The sequence below is a fragment of the Hevea brasiliensis genome, chromosome 12, assembly GCF_030052815.1.
Source record: "Hevea brasiliensis isolate MT/VB/25A 57/8 chromosome 12, ASM3005281v1, whole genome shotgun sequence".
Taxonomy (NCBI): Eukaryota; Viridiplantae; Streptophyta; class Magnoliopsida; order Malpighiales; family Euphorbiaceae; genus Hevea; species Hevea brasiliensis.
Genome location: NC_079504.1, coordinates 6218393 through 6243722, shown reverse-complemented (window position 1 = coordinate 6243722; position 25330 = coordinate 6218393). Strand labels below are relative to the sequence as shown.

At 33.5% G+C, this 25330-nt stretch overlaps 1 pseudogene; it reads right to left on the bottom strand.

Annotated features, from left to right (window-relative positions):
- Nucleotides 1-21895: 21895 nt before the first annotated feature.
- The window catches only part of LOC110669838 (probable pectin methylesterase CGR2), a 48984-nt pseudogene continuing 45549 nt past the window's right edge, over nt 21896-25330 (bottom strand).

Below are 25330 nucleotides of genomic sequence, written 5' to 3'. Positions count from 1 at the left end.
ATTCTAGAGATTGGATTTTTCAATATTGTTTGCATGTGGTTTATCCCTAATTTAGCCAAACACATGAGAATTGCAATTTTGAGGGAAATCAATTCTTAAATTTTTGAAACCTTTTTCAAGCATCTCAAAGTTGGTTTTCATTAAATCAAACCCTGTTTTCACGGTATTTCAAACCTAACAAAAACCCAATTAATGCTCTAATTGATTTTGGAAAGTCCCCTTAATTCTCTTAGCTTATCTCTAACACCAAGAAAATCAAGTTTATTGCAAGATTATCTATCCCTAATATTCACTTTTCAGTCCATCTATTAAGGATTAAAACTTAATTTAATGAGGGCCCATTCATCAAGCAAGGCAACAAGCTCACAAGCAATAAATCAAAATGTAACAAATCCCATTTAAATGGCTAAATCAGTTCAAAACCACAATACAAATTAATATTTACAAACCCATCTGTAGAATCTCAATCAACTACTCACTATTCATAGTTTTAAGACAAACCCAAATGTATAAATGAAGAAAAAATGGAAATGTAAGCTAAAGGGTAGAAAAACCCAGAAAATTGCAGAAGGATCTGCCTAAAAGTGCGTAAACGTGATCCTTGCTTTGGAAAATGCAGAACGTGCTCCCTCTTTCTCTCTTTCTAATCTTGCCAAAAATGCCTCCCTTGCTCTCTATGGAAAGAAAATGATAAAATGAGACTTTATATAGGTGAGGGGACTGCCCTAGAATGGGTAAAAGGGGGAAGGTTCCAGAGAAAGTGAGGTAAAAAGCTGGAGTAACGGAAATGCCACGTCAACCATTTCCAGTAAAAATGACATAAGCCGAGTCAGTTGTGTCATTGGTTGTGTCGCGGGTTGTGTAGCTCTCAGCGTGAATATCTGACGATCGACACAACCTGCGACATAAGCTAATTCGGTTGTGCTGCAGGTTGTGTCGCTCTCGGCCATTTTTTTTACTCAACTTCAAAATTTTTGCAATTCGACTTTAATCTCCTCCAAATGGCTACTCTGATCAAAATACATCAAATTTCTCCAAATTTAACCTACAAAACAAATAAATTCCAAAAATTAAACTAAGAAGTGTGAAATTTGTAAAATTGACTAAATATATACTAATATCTATAATAATAGCTATGAACAAGGGTAAATTATGTGCAAAAATTACTCCTAAATGATGATATTAAATGCATGCATCACCTAGTAATTCAGTAGAAGTTGGGGCTGCAAATGTCAATTGTGCAGCATAATTTTCTGCACTCAATCAAGATTTTTCAAGTGAGCAAGTGGATTATGTGGGGAACTACAATCAAAGACCAGGTGGTAACTCATTTTCTGCAACTTATGATCCAGCATGGAGAAACCACCCCAATTTCTCTTGGGGAGGTAGACAAGGGCAAAATCAGAATTTTCAGCAACCTTCTGGATATCAACAACATCAGAATTTTCAGCAGAATAGAGGTCCTCCTCCTGGAATTTCTAAACCTCAAAATGCACATGCTCCACCTCTACCACAACAAGCACAACCAGACAAGACAACTAGGTTGGAAGCTATGATTGAAACTCTACTTGTGAGCCATCAAAGTCAACAAGAAATGATTTCTCAATTAGCATCTAAAGTGGATCAAATGGCAACACACAATAAGATGCTAGAGAATCAAATAGCTCAACAAGCTAGCTCTTCGAGTAACAAAGCATTTGGAAGCTCCCTAGCCAGCCAGAAAATTCAATGGAGCATTGCAAGGCTATTACATTGAGGAGTGGAAAAATATTGGAGAATGGAGATAAAAAGATTGAAGAGAAAATTGAAGAGGAGAAAAACAGAGAAGGAGATAAACAAACTGAAGTTGAAGTTAGAATTGGAGCTGAGAAAGAAAATTTAGTGGAAGAAAAAGGAAGTAAGGAGAAGGAGAGCAAAGAAGAAGAACCAAAATATGTTGCACCTAAAGCCTACATGCCACCTTTACAATTCCCACAAAGGTTCCAGAAAGCGAAATTGGATAAACAATTTGGGAAGTTCTTGGAGGTATTGAAGTATTTGCATGTGACTATTCCTTTCACTGATGCTTTAGCACAAATGCCTTCATATGCTAAATTTTTGAAGGAGATTTTATCTAACAAGAAGAAATTGGAGGAATTTGAGACTGTAGCTCTCACGGAAGAAAGTAGTGCTATCTTGCAAAATAAGCTTCCACCCAAACTGAAAGATCCTGGAAGTTTCGCCATACCATGTCACATTGGGGATATCAGTATAGATAAGGCTTTATGTCATCTTGGAGCCAGTGTTAGTCTGATGCCATTGTCTATCTATGAGAAAGTGAAGATTGGAGAAATGAAGCTTACTACCATATCACTACAGTTAGCAGATAGGTCTATTAAATTTCCAATTGGGGTAATTGAGAATGTTCCTCTGAAAGTTGGAAAATTTTTCATACCAGTGGATTTTGTGGTATTGGAGATGGAGGAGGATGTACACATTCCTATTATTCTTGGTAGACCTTTCCTTGCTACTGCTGGAGCTGTGATTGATGTAAAAAATGGGAGGCTTACATTAGAAGTTGGGGAAGAGAAAGTTGAATTTAATTTGTTTTAAGCAATGAAAAAGAAAGATGATTCAAATTCATGCTTGAGAATTGATGTGATAGATGAAGAGGTTAGAGAAGTGCTTAAAAAGCAACATCCTAAAGATCCCTTAGAAGCTTGTTTGGTTCATAACATCAAAAAAGGGGACGAGATTGAAGAAGCTGCAGAATATGCTACAATTTTGGAAGGAAATCCACCATTGCCTATGGCTGATATTGAAAAGATTGGGGACTTGAAGCAAGATACAACTTCATCATCAAAGCTTGAAAAAAGTGAAGCACCTAAGGTAGAATTACAAATCTCAGGTATGCTTTTCTAGGTCAAAATTCTACATATCCTGTAATTTTTAGTGCTAAATTGAATGATTGTGAGGTTGAAAAATTATTAAGAGTTCTTAGAAAGCATAGAAGGATAATTGGTTATACCATTGATGATATTAGAGGAATACATCCTTCTGTGTGCATGCATAGAATTTTGTTGGAAAATAATCATAAAGCCTCTCGAGAATCACAAAGGAGATTGAATCCGAATATGAAAGAGGTTGTGAAAAAGGAGATCTTGAAATTGCTTGATGCAGGTATCATTTACCTTGTTTCTGACAGCAATTGGGTAAGTCCAGTTCATGTTGTACCTAAGAAAGGGGGCATCATAGTAGTGAAAAATGAAAATGATGAACTAATACCTACAATGACTGTAACTGGATGGAGAATGTGTATAGACTATAGGAAATTGAATAATGCAACTAGAAAGGACCATTCTCCATTACCATTTATAGACCAAATGCTTGAGAGACTAGCTCATCATTCTTATTTTTACTATTTGGATGGCTATTCAGGGTTCTTTCAGATCCCTATTCACCCAGATGATCAGGATAAAACTACCTTCACATGTCCTTATGGTACCTTTGCATATCGAAGGATGCCATTTGGACTATGTAATGCCCCTGCTACATTTCAAAGATGTATGATGTCCATATTTTCTGACATGATTGAGGATATTATGGAAGTGTTCATGGATGATTTTTCTGTATATGGTAAATCTTTTGATGAATGCTTATCTAACTTGTCTAAGGTTTTGTAGAGATGTGAAGAGTTCAATTTAGTTTTGAATTGGGAAAAGTGCCATTTTATGGTACAAGAAGGAATTGTTTTGGGACATCTTGTGTCAAACAGGGGTATTGAGGTGGATAAAGAAAAGGTAGAAATTATTGAGAAAATGTCACCCCCAACATCTGTGAAGGGAGTAAGGAGTTTCTTGGGGCATGCCGGATTTTACAGGAGATTCATCAAGGATTTCTCTAAGATTTCTAAACCTCTTACCAATTTATTGAGTAAAGATGTGGAATTCCATTTTGATACTAATTGTATGAATGCTTTTTGCAGGATAAAGGAAGCTTTGATATCTGCTCCTATTATGCAGCCACCCGATTGGTCACTACCTTTTGAGTTAATGTGCGATGCTAATGATTATGCTATTGGGGCTGTTTTGGGACAAAGGAAAGATAAGAAGGTGTATGCAATATACTATGCAAGTAGGACCTTAGATGATGCTCAAATAAATTACTCTACTACAGAGAAAGAGTTTTTGGCAGTGGTATTTGCAGTAGACAAATTCAGGTCCTATCTTGTGGGGTCAAAGGTAATAGTGTACACAGACCATGCAGCTATCAAGTATCTCCTTCAGAAAAAAGAGGCTAAACCTAGATTGATAAGGTGGGTGCTACTTCTTCAAGAGTTTGACTTGGAAATTAAAGAAAAGAAAGGGGTAGAAAATGTGGTAGCAGATCATCTATCTAGATTGAGGCAAGAACAAGGAGAAAATTTGGGAAAAGAACCCCCAATAGATGATTATTTCCCTGATGAACAACTGTTAGTAATCATGAATACAAAAATCCCTTGGTATGCAGATTTCGTGAACTATCTAGTGTGTGGAATCCTTCCACCTGACCTAACATGGCAGCAAAAGAAGAAATTTCTTTTTGATGTGAAGGATTATGATTGGGAAGAGCCATTTTTATTCAAGAGATGTGGAGATGGGCTGATTAGAAGATGTTTAGCTGATGAGGAGATAGGGAATGTTATTAAAGATTGCCATTCTTCACTTTATGGGGGTCATATGAGTGTGACAAATACTGCAGAAAAAGTTCTTTAAGCAGGGTTCTTCTGGCCACACATGTTTAAGGATGTGAGGAAGTTTGTAAATGCATGTGATAGGTGTCAAAGGATGGGTAATATCTCGAAGAGAGATGAAATGCCGCTCCAAAATATATTGGAAGTGGAGCTATTTGATGTGTGGGGCATTGATTTCATGGGACCTTTTCCATCATCCTTTGGACACAAGTACATTTTAGTTGGAGTAGATTATGTGAGCAAATGGGTTGAAGCTATACCATCTCCAACTAATGATGTTAGAGTTGTGATTAAATTCCTTAAAAAGTTCATTTTCACAAGATTTGGAACTCCCCGTGCCATTATAAGTGATGGAGGTTCTCATTTTTGCAACCATCAATTTGAAAGATTATTACAAAAATATGGAGTGAAGCATAAGGTTGCGACACCCTACCATCCACAAACTAGTGGTCAAGTGGAGATCTCAAACAGAGAGTTGAAAAGAATTCTTGAGAAAACAGTGAATAGTTCAAGGAAAGATTGGTCACTAAAGTTAGATGATGCTCTTTGGGCCTATAGAACAGCTTTTAAAACTCCTATTGGCACTACCCCATTTAGATTGGTTTATGGAAAAGCTTGTCATTTACCTTTGGAGTTAGAGCATAGAGCATATTGGGCCATAAGGACACTGAATTTTGACTTAAAAACTACAGGAGAAAAAAGAATGCTGCAACTAAATGAACTTGAGGAACTTAGATTGGATGCTTATGAAAATGCCAAGCTTTACAAGGAAAGAACTAAGAGATGGCATGATAAGCATATTAGGAGGAAAGAATTTCAAGAAGGGGATGTTGTTCTTCTATACAACTCTAGGTTAAGGTTATTTCCCGGAAAATTAAAGTCAAGATGGTCAGGGCCCTACACTGTTATAAGGGTATATCCCTATGGAGCTGTTGAGATAGGAAATGAAACCTCAGGGACTTTCAAAGTTAATGGGCAGAGATTAAAGCATTATATTGTTGGAGAACCCACACAAAAGGTTGTAGAGGTTTCATGGCTTGGTTCTCCAATCAGGGATACTTAGGTGATTTGGAGTGGAAGGTCAAGCTTAAGACCTTAAACAAGTGCTTCTTGGGAGGCAACCCAAGCGTATCCTTTTATAGTTTGTTAATTTTCCATTTCATTTCATTTTCAGTTTTTACCCTCATTAAACTCAAAAGTGACATTTATTATTCTTTTGTAGGTCATTCATGAAGATTGGGCAAATTGACACTTGTAGCAAAAACAAAGAATTGAAAGAGAGCAAGTATAAAGCAAAATACTGCACTTTATGCAGTACCTGTGAACAGTAACACCTTTAAACTTGTGCTAAATTACTGATATTGCAATCTACTTGATAGCACATGTTTAATTTTGTGTCTTGTGTAAATTATGTGAAAATGCAACTTGAATGAGAATCAAATTTGATATTTAGGATTGATGTGAGCTTTATTGAAGTGCAAAAATAGTGTTTGTTAAGTTTTACCTTTTAGTGTATATATAATTTTGTAGTCTGATAGGAATTTACATGTTTTTGTTTGAATTGCTGTTAGTTTTTTACAGTCTGCAGATTTTTGCTACTGTTCATGCTGCTAAAAAGGTAAATTTCTATGTCCTTTCTGCAATTCTTGAATGTTTGAAACTTGTTCTCAAATGCTGCTGAAAATGTACTTTTGGTATAAGTTCAGAAAGGAGATCATTTCATTAAGTGTGCAAAAGGGTAGTCACAATTGGTGCCTAAATTGAAAAATGTTTGCATGAGCTAAATGAAAATATATAGTGTTTGATGAGTTCTACGAGATGATGAGCTTAAATCCCTAAATTCTATGGTGTTTGTGTGTATATGGTAATTGCTGAGGGTCATGACAGCATTCCATAGCATTTGGACTGCTTTTGGTAAGTAAAACTAAAATTTTTCCCAAAACCTGCCGAAACTTGCTGATGATGTTGCTTGTCAATCAGAGTCTTAAGCAAATTCTGCTGAACCTCATGCTTAACCCCAAGCATGACCCATATTACCACATGTCTACTCCACATTTTAAAAAACCCAAAAATTTTCGCCATTTTTACAAAAGCCTCGCTCAAACTCCCGATAAACCTTGTCGACTCCCTTCCCACACCATTTTTTCCGGCAAATTCTTACAGGAAGCTGAAAGGTTTCTTTCTTTTCAATAAATGGTGAGAACTAAAATGTGGTCTACCCACAAACCCAAACCCCATAAATCTCGATACTCTGTCCAATCGAAAATGGGTACCCCATCCTCCATACCCATAAACCCTAACCCCAGTCCAAGTCCGCCGTTACCTCAGTCGCCCCACCGCAAACGCCGCCATTGCCTCAATCGCCACCACCTCAGTCACCACCACTACCCCTAGACCAAACACCAACCCTCATTCCGCTAACTCCCCTCTCACCGCAAACTGAAACACCAATTCTCGACACTCATTCCCCAGAAACAATGCCTGAGCCTGCACCTACTCAAACGAAAACCAAAGGCAAAAATCAAAAAGCTGCAGGTAGACCCAAGAAAACCCCTGTCGGAAAACGGAAACGAGTACCCTCTGTTCCTTTCGACCTAAATTCTCCACCCCAACCTTCCTCTGAACCAGTCAGCAAAAGGACTAGGTCCTCCTCGCAAACTCCAGCACCAGCGGTCCAAACACCTATATCTCAGTCACCCTTTCACTCTCCAGCAGCACCTGCGTCATCTGCTAATGACCTAGAGGAGGTAATTTCTCCATTACCTTGGGCTTTTAAGGATATGGATATGAAAAATGCCTATGAGAAATTAGTTTCTAAACCTATTTTGGCAAACAAGTATATGGATGAGTAGATTTTGAAAGAATTAGGCATTTATGACTCTGTTTTTGCCTATTTAGATGCTATCAGCTGGACTAATTTTGCTAAGATTAGGGAACCAATGTACAAGGATTTGACCCTAGAATTTTTGAGTTCCTTAAGGCTGAATTTCAAACCAACAGTGCCTGTGCATAAAGATGTAATATATTTTCGATGTGCTGGAATTGGTAGGGAGTTAGACATGGATGCTATGAATGCAATTTTTGGTTTTCAGGATTCGGGGTATAAAAATATTGAGTGGCAGCAAACTGTTTATGACCCTGTTTAATTCTGGAAAGATATTGCACCTTTTGGGGGTTATTATATACAGAGGACTGCAAAAGCCTCTAGGATAGTCGATCATGTGTTGAAATACCTCCATAGGTTCATTTCTTACACTGTTTTAGGAAGGGGACACAGTAACAGTATTGTGGGTGCTGGAGACTTATTTTTCTTGTGGTACATGAAAGAGAGAAAACAAGTAAGCACAGCCCATTTCATAGCTACTCATTGGCACCAAATTGTCACGAAGCATACTAAAGGGAGTATAGTTTTTGGGGGGTATATAACTACTATAGCAAACTCATTTAGCTTTGATGCTAGTCTATATAAGCTGCTGCCAGTTTCTGGTGAATCATATATAGACAGCACAATGTTGCTGCACATGGATGTTTGTGAGAAAGTAGGCCATACTTATACTCTGTTACAGCAGCATCCTGAAGCCACTGGTACAGCAGACCCCACTACCTTTGCACCAGTAGAACCCCAACCAACCACTACACCACAATTTTCAGCAGACATTTTGTCCCTCTTAAGATCCTTGGAATCCAAAATAGCAAGTTTAACTGTCCAGCCATCTGTTCCCTCACCTGACACCACAGAAATCCTTGCCACCTTGAAAAGCTTAGAAGTCAAAATTGACACCATGGGTCAGCAGCAGGTTAACCAAAAGAAGAAGCTAGAAAAGAAACTTAAAAAGAGATTTTTATCTCTTAAAAAGAAATGTATAAAGATCAACTCCAAATGTTGGAACTTTACAACAAACTGGCCCAATCTTATAACAATTTATATCATTGGGGCCAAGACATGTTTCAAGAAATGAAAGACCTCACAGAAAATTTGGAAACTGCTTCTGAAGCTTCGGATGACAATGAACCTACTGCAGAACCCGAAGCAGACCCTGGTGCAGCAGCAAAGCCTTGACAGCAGAGCTTGATCAGTAGAAACAGTTTTAATTTCTGTTTTAGGTTTATTTTGTAATCTGATTATTTTAATTTTCAAACCTTAGTAATAGTTGTAATACTTTGGTAATTAGTTTTTGTGATTATACTTGCACTTCTTTCCTTTAGTTCACTTTATTTTATTTTATTTTATTTTCTGCTATGGACATAGTTACTCTATGAATGCTTTTTGGTTTAATTTTAGATTTAACTGTTAGATTTTATTTCTTTTTGCACTTTATCTTTTTCTTCAATCCTAATTTTGTTAACATTGATGAGTTGCACAAATTTTCTTTGAGCCGCATCTGTTTCACATCATTTGGAGGTAACAGCTTACCCTTTTACTATTTATGCTTATGGTATGTTGCCAATGCTTATGCTTTCGCTTTACCCTACGCAACAGGTTAAGCAACATCTTAAGCAGTGTAAATTCATACATTTGGGATTCTTTTTCACATTTTTCTCCCTAAAAAGCTTCATTATAAATATCATTTTGAGCTAATTTTGGAATTCTTGAGCTTATATTGATTTAATCCTCAATTGTATAAATTTCATTAATTGAGCAATTCACACAATTTTGCCCATCTTTGCATTCATTTTAAACATTGAGGACAATGTTTCATTTGAGTTTGGGGGTGAGGGAAAAATTTTTGCAAAATTTTTAAAATTTTTATTCATTCATTTATTGCATTTCATTCATCCATATATAGATAATTCATACACTTATATATAAACCTCACACATGTCTATACCCAAATACATACATTTGCATATAGTTTTTCATATAGATTACACTTAGTTTTAATTCGATTTATGCATTCATTTTAGGATCATGCATATCATAAAAATAAATTTTTTACCTTATCCTTAGAGGATTGAGAATTGCTTTGAAGAGCAATTAAGCTTACTTTTAGAAGGGTTTGATGGATTGAAAGTTCTAGATAGGTGTAAAGTTATTAGATTCTTGCTTTGGTTTATATCTTCTTAGCCAAGGGCCACCCAATCAATTGCATTGACTTTTAGTGCTTAGAGAAAACTTTAAGGTAAGAAGTAGCTAATTGATGTCTCACCAATCCTAGAACAATCTTCCTAAACCTTTCAAGGCGAAATCATAGCATACACTTGAAAAAGAAATGATCTAGGCATTCTTTGAATTTTAAACCCATATCTTAGCCTTAGCCAACTTCACTTAAAAAATTTCGCTTTGGAACCAATTTGAGCCTACATTTATCCCTCTTATTCCTTTGGAACCCACATCAATGCCTAGCCATAAACCCAAACACTTACCTACCCTCCATGAGAATAATTCTTTGAGTGATAGATACACTTAAAAATAATAATAATAATAATAATAATAATAATAATAATAATAATAATAATAATAATAATAATAATAATAATAATAATTAGTTGGGAGAAGTGACTAAAATTAAAAAAAAAAAAAAAAGCCAGCAAATTCAATTATGGTATGTAAAGTAATTCACCACCCAAGTACACAAAGAAATGAGTTTGGGGGTGAATTGAAAGGGACAATTGTAATTCAAATTCAATATTATTTATGTAGTCCCTCTAAAAGCTTCAAAATTATATGCTAGTATTGGTGAATAGTTGTAAAGTTCCTTCTCCCAAATGATTCAAAAAAAAAAAAATTTGTGTGTCTTGATCTTTTAATAATTTGATTATTCTCATATTTTGTTACCCTTATCCTTTTCTTGTTAGCCACATTATCACCCCTTAGCCCCACTACAACCCTTGAAAGCCCTTTTGATATTTTGATGGTGTTTTGCTACATTAGTGGAGATTGGAATAGGAGAATTACCTATGGGATTGTGATATCATTAATCCATTCATTTACTTCCATCATTATTTAAGACACTTTAGTTTATGAATTACCCTATTGTCTATTTAGGCACAATTATTCCTTGTAATTGATTGGTTTGGGCCTGATGATATGGATAGTTGACCCAAGGCTAAGCGGTGATAACTTTGGTAAGGATTGAATTCTTTGCATCTTGAAAGTGGCTATATGGTTTGTTGGTGGCTAAAAGTAAGTTTGAGAGTTTGGATAAGTAATTTTCATAAGCTTAAGGTAAGGTACCCCAAATTGCAATAATTGTTTTTAATTTGCTTGAGGACAAGCAAAGGTTTGAGTTTGAGGGAATTTGTTACACTCATTTGATATAGGCATTTTAGGGTAGTTTTGCATCCATTTTGTCCTCATATTTTAGTGTATTTTATGTTTTTAGCTTTATTTTATCTTATTCATTAACTTTAGATACTTTATATTTGATTTTTGTGATTTTTGTAATTTTTGTTTTTTTGATAGGATTTTGTGGCAAATCAAAGATCAATGAGTGCAATAGGAAGTGATTTGAAGAGATTTGGAGTTCTTTAAGCATAGAGGAAAGTTAAAGAAATCAAGCCTTGAAAGAGCAAACCAGCCGAAATTTGCTTGAGGCTTTGCTTAAGATCATGCTTAGGGTAAAGCGGCAGTGCTTAAGGTGCAGTACAAGTCAAGTAGGAGCAGAAAAGTCCATTTTACTCTAAGTCTGTCGAGATTTGCTAAAGGTCTGCTTAACCTTAAGCAGACAGTGCAACTAGAGGCTGAAATTTGCTAAGAAGCTGCTTAGGGTTAAGCCGAACCCTAAGCTGCATCGCCTAACGTGAAAGATGTCACGACTTGGATAATTTTACACCTCATTTCCTATCCACTCCTTGGCTCTTATTTACTTTTAGGGCAACTTTTTGGGACGATATAAATTGATCATTTCCTTATTTTTGCCACAAAAAAAAAAAAAGAGGGAAGGGAGGAAAGACAAAAAAGGAAAGAAAATTTAATAGAGAGAGAGAGGAGACGCCATTCTCTCTTGGCGAGGAGCTGCTGCACCAGTTTTGGAGCTCCAGAAACCAGAGATTTTGGTTTTTCTACCTGGGTTTTTCTATTTTAGTCCTTTTATCATGTTTTTCTTTACTCTTCCATCAATATTTCTTGTAAATACCATTATGAGTGAGTAATCTCTTTAGATTTCAGAGTTGGAAAATATGTTTTAGATTGATTTGTGGATTTGTACTGGGTATTTCCTTATTTTAAATAAATATGAGTTTTGATTCCTTCCTTGTGTGCTTGATTTACTTGCCTAATGTTGGTACCCATTGGGTATTGTATTAATATTTGATTGAAGGACCAAAATGTGAAAGTCATTGATAGATAATCAAGGATTGGAACTTAAAATAACCTAGATTTAGAAATAAACTAGGATTTTAAGAGGAATTAATTATTGGTTACAAAACTTAATGGGTTTTAAAGTAATCAAATAACATACGAAAGTAGGTTTGGTTATTTTAGAACACACTTTGGTTTGCTTGAAAAAGATATCAAAGGAATTTAGAATCAATTTCCTTCAAACTCTATTTTTCCCTAAAATTGAAATGCCCAAGACAAATCCCAATTAATTTATGCATAAACCCCAACTTTGGAATCATTTTTACCATAATTAGACTTTCATTTAAATTACCCATTGTTAATTTAGTTTAATTGCGAACTAGAATTAGAATTTATTTGTTTGCTCCTTACCCATTTCAATTAGATTAATCAATTTACCTTGCTCATTTACATTTACCATTTATTCATTAATCATTAGCCCAAATAATCGCTTCATTCATAGTTTGGTAATCAAACAGCAAATCCTCGTGGAAACGATACTTGATTCATCACTTTATTACTTGAGACGACCCGTATACTTGCGGATTAGTCACATCAGTTATAAATAGCTTATATGTTAGATAGTATAGAGAGAGAATTCTTATATTGTTAAAATATAAAAAAGTGAAGAAATGACAAAAGTGAATATGTATAGAATTATATATATATAAATAAATATATATTATTCTATTATAGCACTTGGCACGTATATGTGTGAAATAAAATAATTATATTATTATAATTTTGGTAAATAAATTACGAACAGATGTATTTATTAACAAGTAGATATGTTTATTAATAAACAAATATTTCAATTCTTTACAAACAGTCACAATTATTTATGTAAGTATCTGTTGATTAATAAATATGTCTATTCTATACAAACAGTCACAACTATTTGCATAGGTATCTGTTAATAAACAAATATGTCATTTACATAAACAGTTGTATCAATTGGAGATGGATAGAAGTGCCTATCTAGAAAATGTGCCATAACTTTTAATTCTTTATAAATATGGATGAGGTTTTCAATCCAGTAATATACTACTTTTACTTCTTCTTCTTTTCTTATAGTCTCTTTAAATTTGGTTCGTATAAAGAGTTCTTAAGAAAAATCTTCAGGAGTTGCTGTCTATAGATTTTAGGCTTTGTTGTATCTTGGAGGTATATTGCCATAACCTTGCAGCAATCTAGTGGGGATAATTAATACCTTAAAGATAATTATTCATCACACCTCAAAATCTATTCTACACTCACTGCCTCAACATTATCTATTCCACATAGCATATTATATTTACTTGAAGTAGGTCATCATGTTGTTTATGCTGCACATGGTTAGATTATTAGTGGTGCAGTGCTCCATGATGGATCAATTAAACAGTAAGGAGAATAGAGTAGAGAGTGGAAAGAGAGAAGATAGGTTAACTAGGGTTAACTTTTTATGCCGTGTCATGTTTATAATGAAAAAGTCACATTGCACATCAGATTAGACACCATTTTCTTAATTTTAATTTTTAATTTTGAAATTTTAAATAATTAATACAAAATTATATATATATATATATGTCATGAAAAGTTTAGATTTTTTGAGTTATTAAACTTTTTTTAGTTTTATTTAATTTTATTTAAGTTAGAGTTATAATCTTACTGTTCTCTTCTATAATATCTAGCCATTGTAAATATTATAAGGTCACAATTGACCTTCTTAAAGAAACTGCAAGAAAATCTGCAATTACAAGCAACCACTTAGTGGTAATAATAATGTAATCGATCCCCATTTAGGCTTTTTCGTGGACTTATATGTAATGACCAAGAACATATATTCTATTTAAAGCAACAAAACATAAAAGTCTCTGCAATCGAAAATTAAAATCTTTAAATCAAAGATCACTTTATCCAAAGAAAACAAATTCTTATCCGGTTGATGAATTCATTCATGACGAAGCCATGGGAATGTTAGGGGATAATGCTATATTCGATCTCTCCTATATTTGTCATTATCGACAAAAATATATCCGAGCCTTCGTGTCTAACTAATCAAGCAAAAATGTAAAAGTAGAGATGCATGCCGCCCCAGCTGGTATTATACTCTATATAACTTGTAAGTGTGGTATACCCAGGTGAGTGAGTCACTTCCAAATCCCAGCTAGTCTTCCATTGCCTTTATCTCTTAAGTCATGGAGTGAGGGACAGCTCATAAACCAACTGAGCCCTTACTGGCCAGATTTATAGTCCTGTTTGAAAAACAAAGGAAATTAGGAGTTAAAATGTGGAAATTTTATTTAAATTATGTCATACCTTTCCTAAAATCATATGGATTAATCTAACAAGTCACACTCAAAGTCCTTTTCGGTTAGCATGTTTTGTCAAAAGTTGAGCATTTTGGAAATGTCTATCAACTTGAATTTAGTCAGATGTCATATGTTAAATTTTTTTTGATTCTTTTAATAAAATTTGTATTGCTTATAAAAAAACAAGTCAGACTGACAATGAAAGGATATATACATATTCTTATTATTTTAATTGGGAAAGTCTTACCTATAATTAATTGTTTTGCATTTTATCGATAAATAATTATCAAATAATATGAGTGATATATATATATATATATATATATATATATATATATATATATATATATATATATATATATATATACACACACTAACTCGTACTTGGCACTCAGCGGCGAAGCCATGTTGATCTAGGGAGGGCAATTGCCCCCTTACTTTTCTTTAAAAAAAAAAAAAATCTACCCAAAATATTAAATTTAAAAATTTCCCCTTAAAATTTAACTTAAATAAAAAAATAAAAAAATATTTTAATTTTATGTATATATCTAAGTACCTAAATTTATTTTCTCTATTCTCAATTTTAATTTTTGTTGTTAATATAATAATACATAAAAATATTGATAATTTGCATCATAATTTAAAATTTATTAATTCTAATGAGTAGGTAACTTTTTGTAATTATCATTGGTCCTTAGAATCGTTAAAATCCACATTATTAAAATTATATTATTGTTTTTTATCGAAATTTACTTTTATTGTAATTTTGGTAAATCGTTATTATTATATTTGGTTTTTATAATTATTAAAAATCATGATAATGTAATCTTATATAGATTTTTTTAGTTAGATTTTCTCTTATTATACTAACAAGAAATATTATTTATTACATTTTCATCTTATACCATTATAATTAATTTTAATTTTGAAGTAGACAAAACTGATTTTTAGTTTAACAATCAAATAATTTCACATATATATTATTGTCTCAAACCTTTGATTTAATAATCGAATAATTTAACTTTCTTATTTAGAGTATTTTAGAACATAAGGGTAAATAAATTTTAACTATGAAGTTATTCTAAACATGAGTTATATATAATTCAATTGAATTTTATATTTTAATATAAATTTTGATTATAGTAATGTGTCAAGGGGAAATAAATTTTCAATTTCTTTTAAATCAGATTAAAAAATATAAATTTAAACTGAATCTATAAATTTTTTTTTTCTTTAAAAGTTTACCCCTTACTTTTAAATCCTGGTTTCGCCATTGTTGACACTCAACTATTGATTGTTTCCATCTGGTAGACTTAAAAGAAGCAGATAAATAAAGATAGCATATATTTCATATATTCTTGTTAGATAATTGAGCTTTTACATATCGAAGTGATGGTTCACTAAAGAAAACGTACAGCAGGCTTTATATCCGAGTAGAAACTTTTGGGAGGAGCATTTTGGGGACTATAATTTAACCATTCTGATATTGGACACGGCAGCAAAATGGAACATGTTGTACTTGTTCAATGGGAGACATTATTTCAAAAACAAACTTGGGAATGTCTCTTTTTGTTCATGATTGATGGAAGCTAGGTTACCTCCCTTACAAAGTGGAGCAGTTTCATCTATATATCCACAAAACAAAACAGGATAAGAAACCCTATCTCCACTATACTGCAAGCTCCATATATGTTTCAACCAACTGTCCATTTCAATTTTTTGGCATATAATTAAGTAGCTAATGGACTGTCTTTTCATGGGTTCATATATATCACTACTAGCTAGCTTGTTATTCATGTAATTTGTTCCTGCATGGCCGGCCCCCATCAATATTGGGACCTTAGTTTACTATTGGCTGCCACTTGTTTTTCTTTCAACTACGTGACAATGCACAGGAAGACAAAAAAATTTTTTGCCCCTTTGTCTGGGAAGTAGGACGATAGGCTCCATTAACTAGCAATTAAGTTGGGCATGACTTGTAAAAATATGTTATATTCAATAAAAGATTTTTCATTATTAATTTTTATGACTTGTGATATAAGCATTTCATATAGTTATTTAGGTTAAGTTTCATAGTTATTTTATTCTTTTATTAGTCTTTTTTTAGTTAATTTTTTATAATTGTCAATTTTTGGATTAATTAGTAATTTTGTTTCAATTTGTAGATAAAATGGTATTCTTGAATGACTAAAAGGTAATTGTGCAAGTGAGAAGTAAATTTCAGATCCAAAAATGCCAAAAATGAAGCCTAAAAATTGAAAATTTTGAAGGCTGCGAAAAGTTGCATAAAGAGCTACATAGCCTACGCAATTTGTGTCCAGAAAATACAAGAAATTCTTAAGCTGTCAAAAGTTACATGGCCTAGTACATAGGCTATGCACCATCTTATGCAAGAGACCGGAGAAATATTGCAAGCCTGTCGAAATGTGCATAGCTTATCCACCTTCATAGAAGATGAACTTAAACCTGCCAAAACTTGCATATCTTCATGCATAGGTTATACAATAGCCTATGCAACTGATCAAAAAATTTTCTAGACTTGCAAAAATGTGTATAACCTTTTGCATAGCTTATGCACCTGCTTATGTACCTTCATGAAAATTCTTTGAAGCTTACCAAAATGTGCATAAAGACTTGCACGGCCGTGCAAATTTGTCTCTACTTATTTTCTCCAGTTCTAACTTTACATAAGACACTGCATGGGCACAATTCTAACTATGCACTCTCTCATGAATTGGATAACGGAACAAGATTTTGTCATACATGTATGACCTCACCACACACTATTTTTAGTTCATTTTAGGGTTTATGTCAGGGGATATAAAAGCATTATTACCTCATTTTTGCTATAAGAATAAAGATTTGGAAAGAAGGAGAGCAAGAGCCGACAACCTCGTTATTTCCATCTGAAGCTTCGATTTTTCTTCATTTTCCACCATTTTCTGCATTTTCTTCATTGGGTTTCTTTAGTTTTAGCTTTCTTTTCATTTTTTACTTCTTTTTTTGCTAGAATATTTACATTAAACATGAATAGCGAGTAGTTTTTTCTAAGATTTTGGAGTTGGGTATGTAATATTTAAGATATTTTGTGTATTTAAACTAGTTAGACCATATTTTATGGTTATTATGAAGTTTTATCCATGTTTTGTGTGTATAATGATATTCTTAGTATAGGATCCCATTAAGTTATGTTCTTAATCCTTGGTTAAAGCACCAAAAGGAGAAAACTCAGTAATAGATAATTAAGAAATCGAACTTAATTAACTTAGATCTAGAAATAGACTAAGGATTTAGAGAATTAATAAATTGATTAAAAAACTTAATAGGTCTTAGTTAATTATAAATTTCGCGAAAATATGATTTAATTAACTAAGGCACTTTTTATCTCACTCGAAAGAGTTTTCAAAAAATTTGAGAATTAATCTTCTTGAAACTTATAATTATCATATGTTTGGCTAACCAATCAAAATCACAAAATAGTTTAAATATAAAATGCAAAACTTTGGAATTACCTTTTACCATTGTTAATTGTTTTTAAGTGCTTAACACCTTTATTTTTGGCATATTTCATTTAACTCAATTTATTTCTTATAATTTTAGTGAATTTTCCTACTCAAGCAATTTCTTTATTAAATTTGTAAATATACATTTTTAATTCTCAACATTTTCATTTAATTAGTTGTTAGTCCAAATTTAGTTTAGAATAATATATTTTTATATCAAATATAACTTTTCTATACTACGTGAATGGCTCGTACACTTGCTATTGGGCCACATCAACTTGTAAAATTTTGACACGTCTCTATTTTGACTAATTTTTATATGAACTTATCATTATTTTTTAAAAATTAAAAAAAAAATCTAATTATGATTAAAACTTTATTTGCACAAAATATAATCATTAAAGTTTGAAGTCATATGTTATGAAATAGAAATATGAAAATACTAATATAGTTTATAACAAAGCTAAGGAAAATTAATCTTGCTTTTTGTTTTGAGAATGTAATTAGGAAAATTTTACTTGAAAGATTCAATTAATATGAGTTTAACTTGAATTGTTTAGTAGACAAAAGGAATTCTTTTTATCTAATTTCAAACTATTATAAATTAAAAATATAATATATATGATAGAATCCACCCATTAAATATATGGATTTCATATAATTATTATATCTTAGGTTTCTTGAATTTCCAATGACAAAAGATGTTGTAATAATTGAAGTGAAGCACGTGCATGGTTTATTAATAACAACATGTGAAAACCTAATATAAGAGAGTGAGGCTACAAACCTAGCCATCTTTGAAAAGAAAATTTGTCGTCAAAAAAATTATGGAACGCAAAGAACTAGCCATGTATAGTCCCTTGTCACAAGCAGGATGACACGCATGTGTGAGCTTTAGCTATCGCCTTGCTATTCCCTACGCTACATGAACAGACAGAAAACTCTTTCCACAGTCTATTCATTTCAAATGAATTTTAACTGGTTAGTATTCATTTGAAATGGATTTCACTATTCAATATGACAATTTAAAATGTAAAATTTATTTTAATTTTATATGGATTATGTTTCGTATAATTTCATAATTGAAATTCATTTAATTTTCACTTTCTAAATCATCCTCCATTGTAAAATTAAAAATTTATAATTTTTTTCTTCTATCAAAAAATTTAATAAATTTATAACAATTAGCAATACATATAAATAAATTAATAATAATATCATGCGAAATTCTAACCCGGAGAGTGTCAAGGACTATTGGAATAGTTGAATCTTGAATTTGAAGTTACCTCAACCAAAGTGGTTTAGCTTTCTCCCTGAATCTGATTTACAATGCAAAAATATAAAAAAAATTTTGGAGGGTTTCAGTGAAAGCTACATCTACCAACTACAAAGAATTCATTACTACCTGATATGGAATTAAGGCATATGTGACTTCGACGATTGACCATTAATTTACAAAGCTAAGCTAGGCAAGTCTTTTGAATTGAGGAGTTGTTAATTCCCTTTGGAACTTTGAAATTTTGCAATTCGTGCTTTGTATTTTATACATGATTACTTGTCCTTCTGCTGTGATGTTCCAAGATATACAAGACAGGAGATTCGTGAAACCCAAGTCAACTTTTGCACATTGTGGTATAAATCTCATAACGACACAGTCTAAAACCAAATTCAATGGCAAATATACATATAAAACATAATTAGAATTCTTTTATTTTGCAGAAAATATTTCTTAAAAAATATTTTTATATTTTCTAATATTTAGAACACTTAAAAAATAGTTAATAGAAAATATTTTCATGATCAAAGAAAAAATTAAAATATTTTTTTAGAAAATATTTTTCTCTTTTCAAAAGATTAAATTATTTTCTATATTTTGACAAGTTTATGAAAATATAAATACACTTATACATGGATAACATAAATACATATATGAATTTAACATTACAACTAAATAATAAAAAATATTTTTCATAAACAAATTTTTTTACAAGCAAAATTTTAGAAAAAACTTAACCTCTAGCACTATAACTTTTTATAGACAAATAATTTTCCACGAAATAACTGAAGTCTAATTTTCTTAATTCCAAGTCAAAAAGAATCGCTGAGCAACCTCATAAACAGTAAGCAAAGTTTGGGTCTGCGACTTGTTTCGTGAAAGAAGAAAATTGGATACTAGTAATTATGAGCGTGCAAACAAATAAGGAAATTATATCTACCTCAATTAATTAATTTCTTATATAGTCAGAGGGTGGGCATTCCAAATTTCCAATCCCAAGAAGTCATATTATTTAAAGAAAACTGTTGAAAAATTATTGATGAGAACATGCAAGCTTCGCCGCCCCACGAGCCACAAGGCCATCGCTTCCAAAATTGGCAAAAAGGAGAAGAATTCCATTTATTGTGATTCAATATTTCTGTTATGGTTTAATTGAATTGATAGATATTCCAATTTAAAAGGAGAATAGATGAAATGAAGTGGGAATTTCGGATTCAATTTGTACATATTAGGAGAGGAAACCCATCATTAATTATTTCACTTCCAAAATTAATTGACCTGTGAAATGCGTGGAACACGTAGAAGAACTTTGAAAGTTTTTTGGTTTGGCTTATATATATATATATATATATGTTGCCACGGTTGGTGAGTTGGTCAATGTTAATTGTATGGCTTGGTTTAGTCAATATCAGGAATTAATAATAATGATAATAAAGAAAGTTGGATTTTGGACTTGGCCATCTTGGAGTTCATATTTGGAAGTCAATTCCAAATGATAATTAGGCTTAGTTAATTGATAACCTATTAACCTTTATTCATTTGTTTGTGATAATAAATGTGTAAATCATTACACAGTAACACAAGAATATCAAAATCACTTGCAATACACAACCAAAACAGTATGCATAAAATTATAAGGCAAGTTATATAATGCACTGTGTTGCACTTAATGGTCTACTTTCTATGAAGTTTGTTTAATAATGCAAATTAAACAAGGCCTTAAATTAATTTAATCTAATTGATATCTGAACTCATAGTTTTATGATTCTAAAGACGTTAACAATGAACCAAATTTAGTTAATGATTTATCCTTTTACCATAGCAACACAGGGGGGTACCCGACAGAAACCAGACTATAATTAGGACCTAAGCGAAGCAATTCCATGGGAGCCAAGAAAAAAGAACAGGCTGTCTTAACGACACTAGGACAGAAACTTCATTTAGTCCTAGGTCCCATTATATTTGTCCCGGCGATGCTTGTGTCTATCCCAACATTGGTTTGGCTGTTTTCACTGCTTCACAAGGAGACAATAACCAGCTCCAGCATGCACACTTGGGTTCACTAAGTCAAAGATATCTCGTTGTGGGTAATCTGATTACTTGCATTTTGTAACAAGCAAGCAGGGCCATGCATATATTCTGCCTTTTTGCCTGTCCAATCCCCATTCCAACTGATTTTTCTGCCAATTTTGCTTCACTTAAACTTGAAAATCTAATAAGACAATCTTCACTTAAACTTGGAAATCTAACAAGACAATGACAATGCTTTCACTTAGGACTTGGGACAGGTTAATACATTCACTAGAGAAAACATCAGAAATTCTGAAAGGGGATAGGGACTGTCAGGACTTAGGACTATTAGCCTGTTCTACAATATATATATTGCAATTGGCTTAAACACTCAAATGATTGTACACATAAACTTTGATAATAATTCAATATTTTATATTATTAAATTGATTTAAATTTCTTATGGTGACTTCATTGCAATAAATCTCTTGATCGTGGATCTTGATCGTTGATGTTATCATCAAACTTGGTTAGAGATTACATTTTCCTCCTGGTGGATGATATGAAGTTGGTTGAATTATAAACATTTACTGTAGAACTAAAGAGGAAGCCCTTCGGCATTTCGCCACCAAAGAAATTGCTTTTCGCACGGAACTTGATAGCTGTTACACAAGGAGCTCAGAATCCTTCCCAGCCATGCGTCAAGCAGAAGCATCAGGCGAAATGTCTCATGCTCGACTACTTCTCTTTTGACTTGTGAACTAATGGAAAATTGAGTTGTATTCAAAGATTCCTCAACTTCAACAGCTAAACAACCTTCTGTTTCAAAAACAAAAAAAAATTACAACCCTTGATGAACTGTGAAAAAGCCTAAGTTTAGCTCAGAATATGGTTCCACGCGATGCTGCAGAGATAACAGTGAAGAATACAATTTCATGATGGGTTGGAATACAGGATGAAATGAAATCAATCGAACAAATATCCTTCGAGATTTTTGAATTACTCCAGATAGAAGCCTCAAAATTTTTGGTATACTAGTACCAATGACCTTCAGTTAAGTCAAAGAAATTAGGTAGAGAAGTCTCTTTTTTCTGCATATCAAAATTATGTAGAGAAGAGAAGTTAATTATGCCTTGACGTGGAAAACTTGGCAACCCGAGTTGTATGACTTCTTGGTTGCAGCCTGCTCTAACTTCTTAAGAGCCACTTCATTTTCTTCTAAGCTTTTCTGGATGAAGTATCATGCCCACCAAGTTGAGCTCCTCAATTTAGCCTGCAGAAATAAAAGCTTTCTGCATGTTTTCTCACAGTAAATGATTTTCAATGATATGAAAATTGATCATAGATAATTTTCCAGCAATTCCAGATGCAGGAAGGTAGGAAATCAACACAAACAAAAATCAAATTCTAGATTTCTCATCTTCGGAACTTCATGGAACTGTTGGCGTGAGTTTTCAATAGGAATAGATTGGAGAAATTATAGGATTAATCAGTGTAAATCATTTTCCTTCTTTGTATTAAGATCCCTACTTTCAGGGGTCAGCCATATTTTTTGGCCTTAGATCACGTATAGCCATAAAGTAGTTTTCCACTATCTTCTTTGTTGTACCAGAATATATGTACTCAACTCTGTAATTGTGAATATATGAAAAAAAGTACTTGTTAACATGGTATTAACATGGTATCAGAGCAGGAGATCTAGGACCTATAGACTGCTTGCTACAATTAAAAAAAAAAAAGAAAGAAGAAGGAAAAAACCAGAGAGAAACACGTGAGAATGAGTAAAGAAGGGGATCATACTCCCTTGACTCAAAACTCCTCTACTGGAGATTCCCTTGCAGACATGACATCTCGATTATCCCAGATGATGAATCAAATCCCAACCATAGTGAATCAAGAACCCCTCGCCACACCGATTGGCGTTAAGTTGGATGGCACCGACTATGCTTTATGGTCCCAAATTGTTGAGATGTATATTTCAGGCAAAGACAAATTGGGACATGTTAATGGAGATTTACCACAGCCTCAACCAACGGATTCAACATTCAAAAAATGGAGAACTGATGTTGCAATTGTGAAAGGGTGGTTGATCAACTCAATGGACCCTGCCTTGATTAGCAATTTCATTCGTTTACCAACTGCAAAAATGGTATGGGATTCCATTGCTACAACTTATTTTGATGGAACTGATACATCTCAGGGGTATGACTTACGTAGACGGGTGACTAGAATGAGACAAGCTGGGGGATCTATTGAAAAATTTTACGATGATTTTCAAGGCTTATGGAGAGAAATCGATTTCCGTCATCCAAATCCAATGGAATGTGCTGTTGATATACAAAAATATAATTCCATCATACAAGAAGATAGAGTCTATACCTTTCTCAATGGTTTGGATGATCGGCTTGACAAGGTCCGAAGTGATGTGTTGCAGCAGAAGCCATTCCCAACTGTTGAACAAGCTTATGCTCAGATCAGATGTGAAGATATTAGGCAGGCTGTAATGATAACAGGCTCAGGCTTGGAAGATACAACTGGTGTTGTTATGGCTTCTAAAGGAGTAAAATTGGGACAACAATACTCATCTTCAAAATTGGGGTCTCTCTCTATGAGTACTGGTAAACTCAATACTACACTCAAGGCTAAAGTAAAATCAGGAGGAGGATGCACTCATCGTGGAGGCAAGAAACATACCCGTGAAACTTGTTTCAAGTTACATGGATAGCCAAGCTGGTGGGATGAACTCAAAGTTCAGAAACAACAAAAAATTGCTGCATCTAATGGGGGTCTGGAAAAGGCTGCCTTGACAACTGTTGAACCTCAATTATCCTTCACTTCAGAAGTGGAATCCTCAAGTAATTCAGCAACTCTCAATGATCAAGGTAACCATGGACAAGCTTTACTTAATTCTAGCAGACAGTGATTGTGATTGGATAATCATCTCAGGGGTAACTGACCACATGACATTTGATGCAAATGATTTTTCAAAGGTCACTCAACCAAGGCGAACAACTATTGCTAATCCCAATGGTGTCACTTATCCAGTAACAGGGGCTGGAACTGTTGCTTTATCATCCTCTCTCGCCTTATCTCTTACTTTACTTGTTCCCTCTCTCTCAAATAAATTATTGTCTGTAAGCCAAGTCACTGCATAACTAAATTGTGTGGTACTCATGTATCCTACTTTTTGTTTGCTTCAGGATATTCCTACCAAGGACATCATTGGGCGTGGTACTAAGAGGGGGGGCTTATATTACATGGATGACTTGAGCCTGGGTAGAGCAAATCATGTGCATCATACAACGTGCATTAAAGAGAGGCAAATCTTGTTATGGCATTGTCATTTGGGGCATTCATCATTTGGTTATGTGAAGCACTTGTTTCCAACTTTATTTTCAGATTTGCATAACTCGGACTTCAAATGTGATACTTGCATTTTAGCCAAGAGTCCTAGGGTATCTTACCCAGTAAGCTTGAATAAAAGTGATGTTCCTTTTGCTTTAATCCATTCAGACGAATGGAGCCCGTCCCCAATTATTACTTCTTCTGGCACTCGTTGGTTTATGACATTTGTAGATGATCACACTCGAATGACATGGCTATACTTGTTAAAACATAAAGCTGATGTCTTTAATGTTTTTAAATCATTTCATGCAATGGTTCAGACTCAATATTCAGCTAAGAGTCAGATTTTCCGTTCGGGCAATGGTGGTGAATATGTCGACCAACAATTTCAAGCTTACTTCAAAAATCATGGCCTTCTACATGAAACTTCATGTCCTCAAACCCCACAGCAAAATAGTATTGTTGAGAGGAAGAATCGAAACATCTTAGAGACAGCTCGTGCACTATTAATTGGAGCGAATGTACCAAATAGGTACTGGGATGATGCAGTTGCTATAACAGTACACTTACTAAATAGGATGCCCTCAAAAGTCCTCAATTTTAAGACTCCTTTACAGGTGCTTTCTAATCATGTTTCCTTGCCTACTGTTTTGTTGATCCCTCCCCACGTTTTCGGCTGTGTTGCTTTTGTTCATTTTTAGAAAAACCAACGAACTAAGCTGGATCCGAGCGTTGTCTGTTGCAATTTTTTAGGATATGCCTTACATAAAAAAGGCTATCGTTGCTATAACCCTAGCACTAAGCGCACATATGTCACCATGGATGTTACTTTTGTTGAATCTGATAGTTTTTTTCCATCTCCAATATCCAATTCACCTCTTCATGGGGAGAGGTGGAATGAAGAGCAAAATTGGA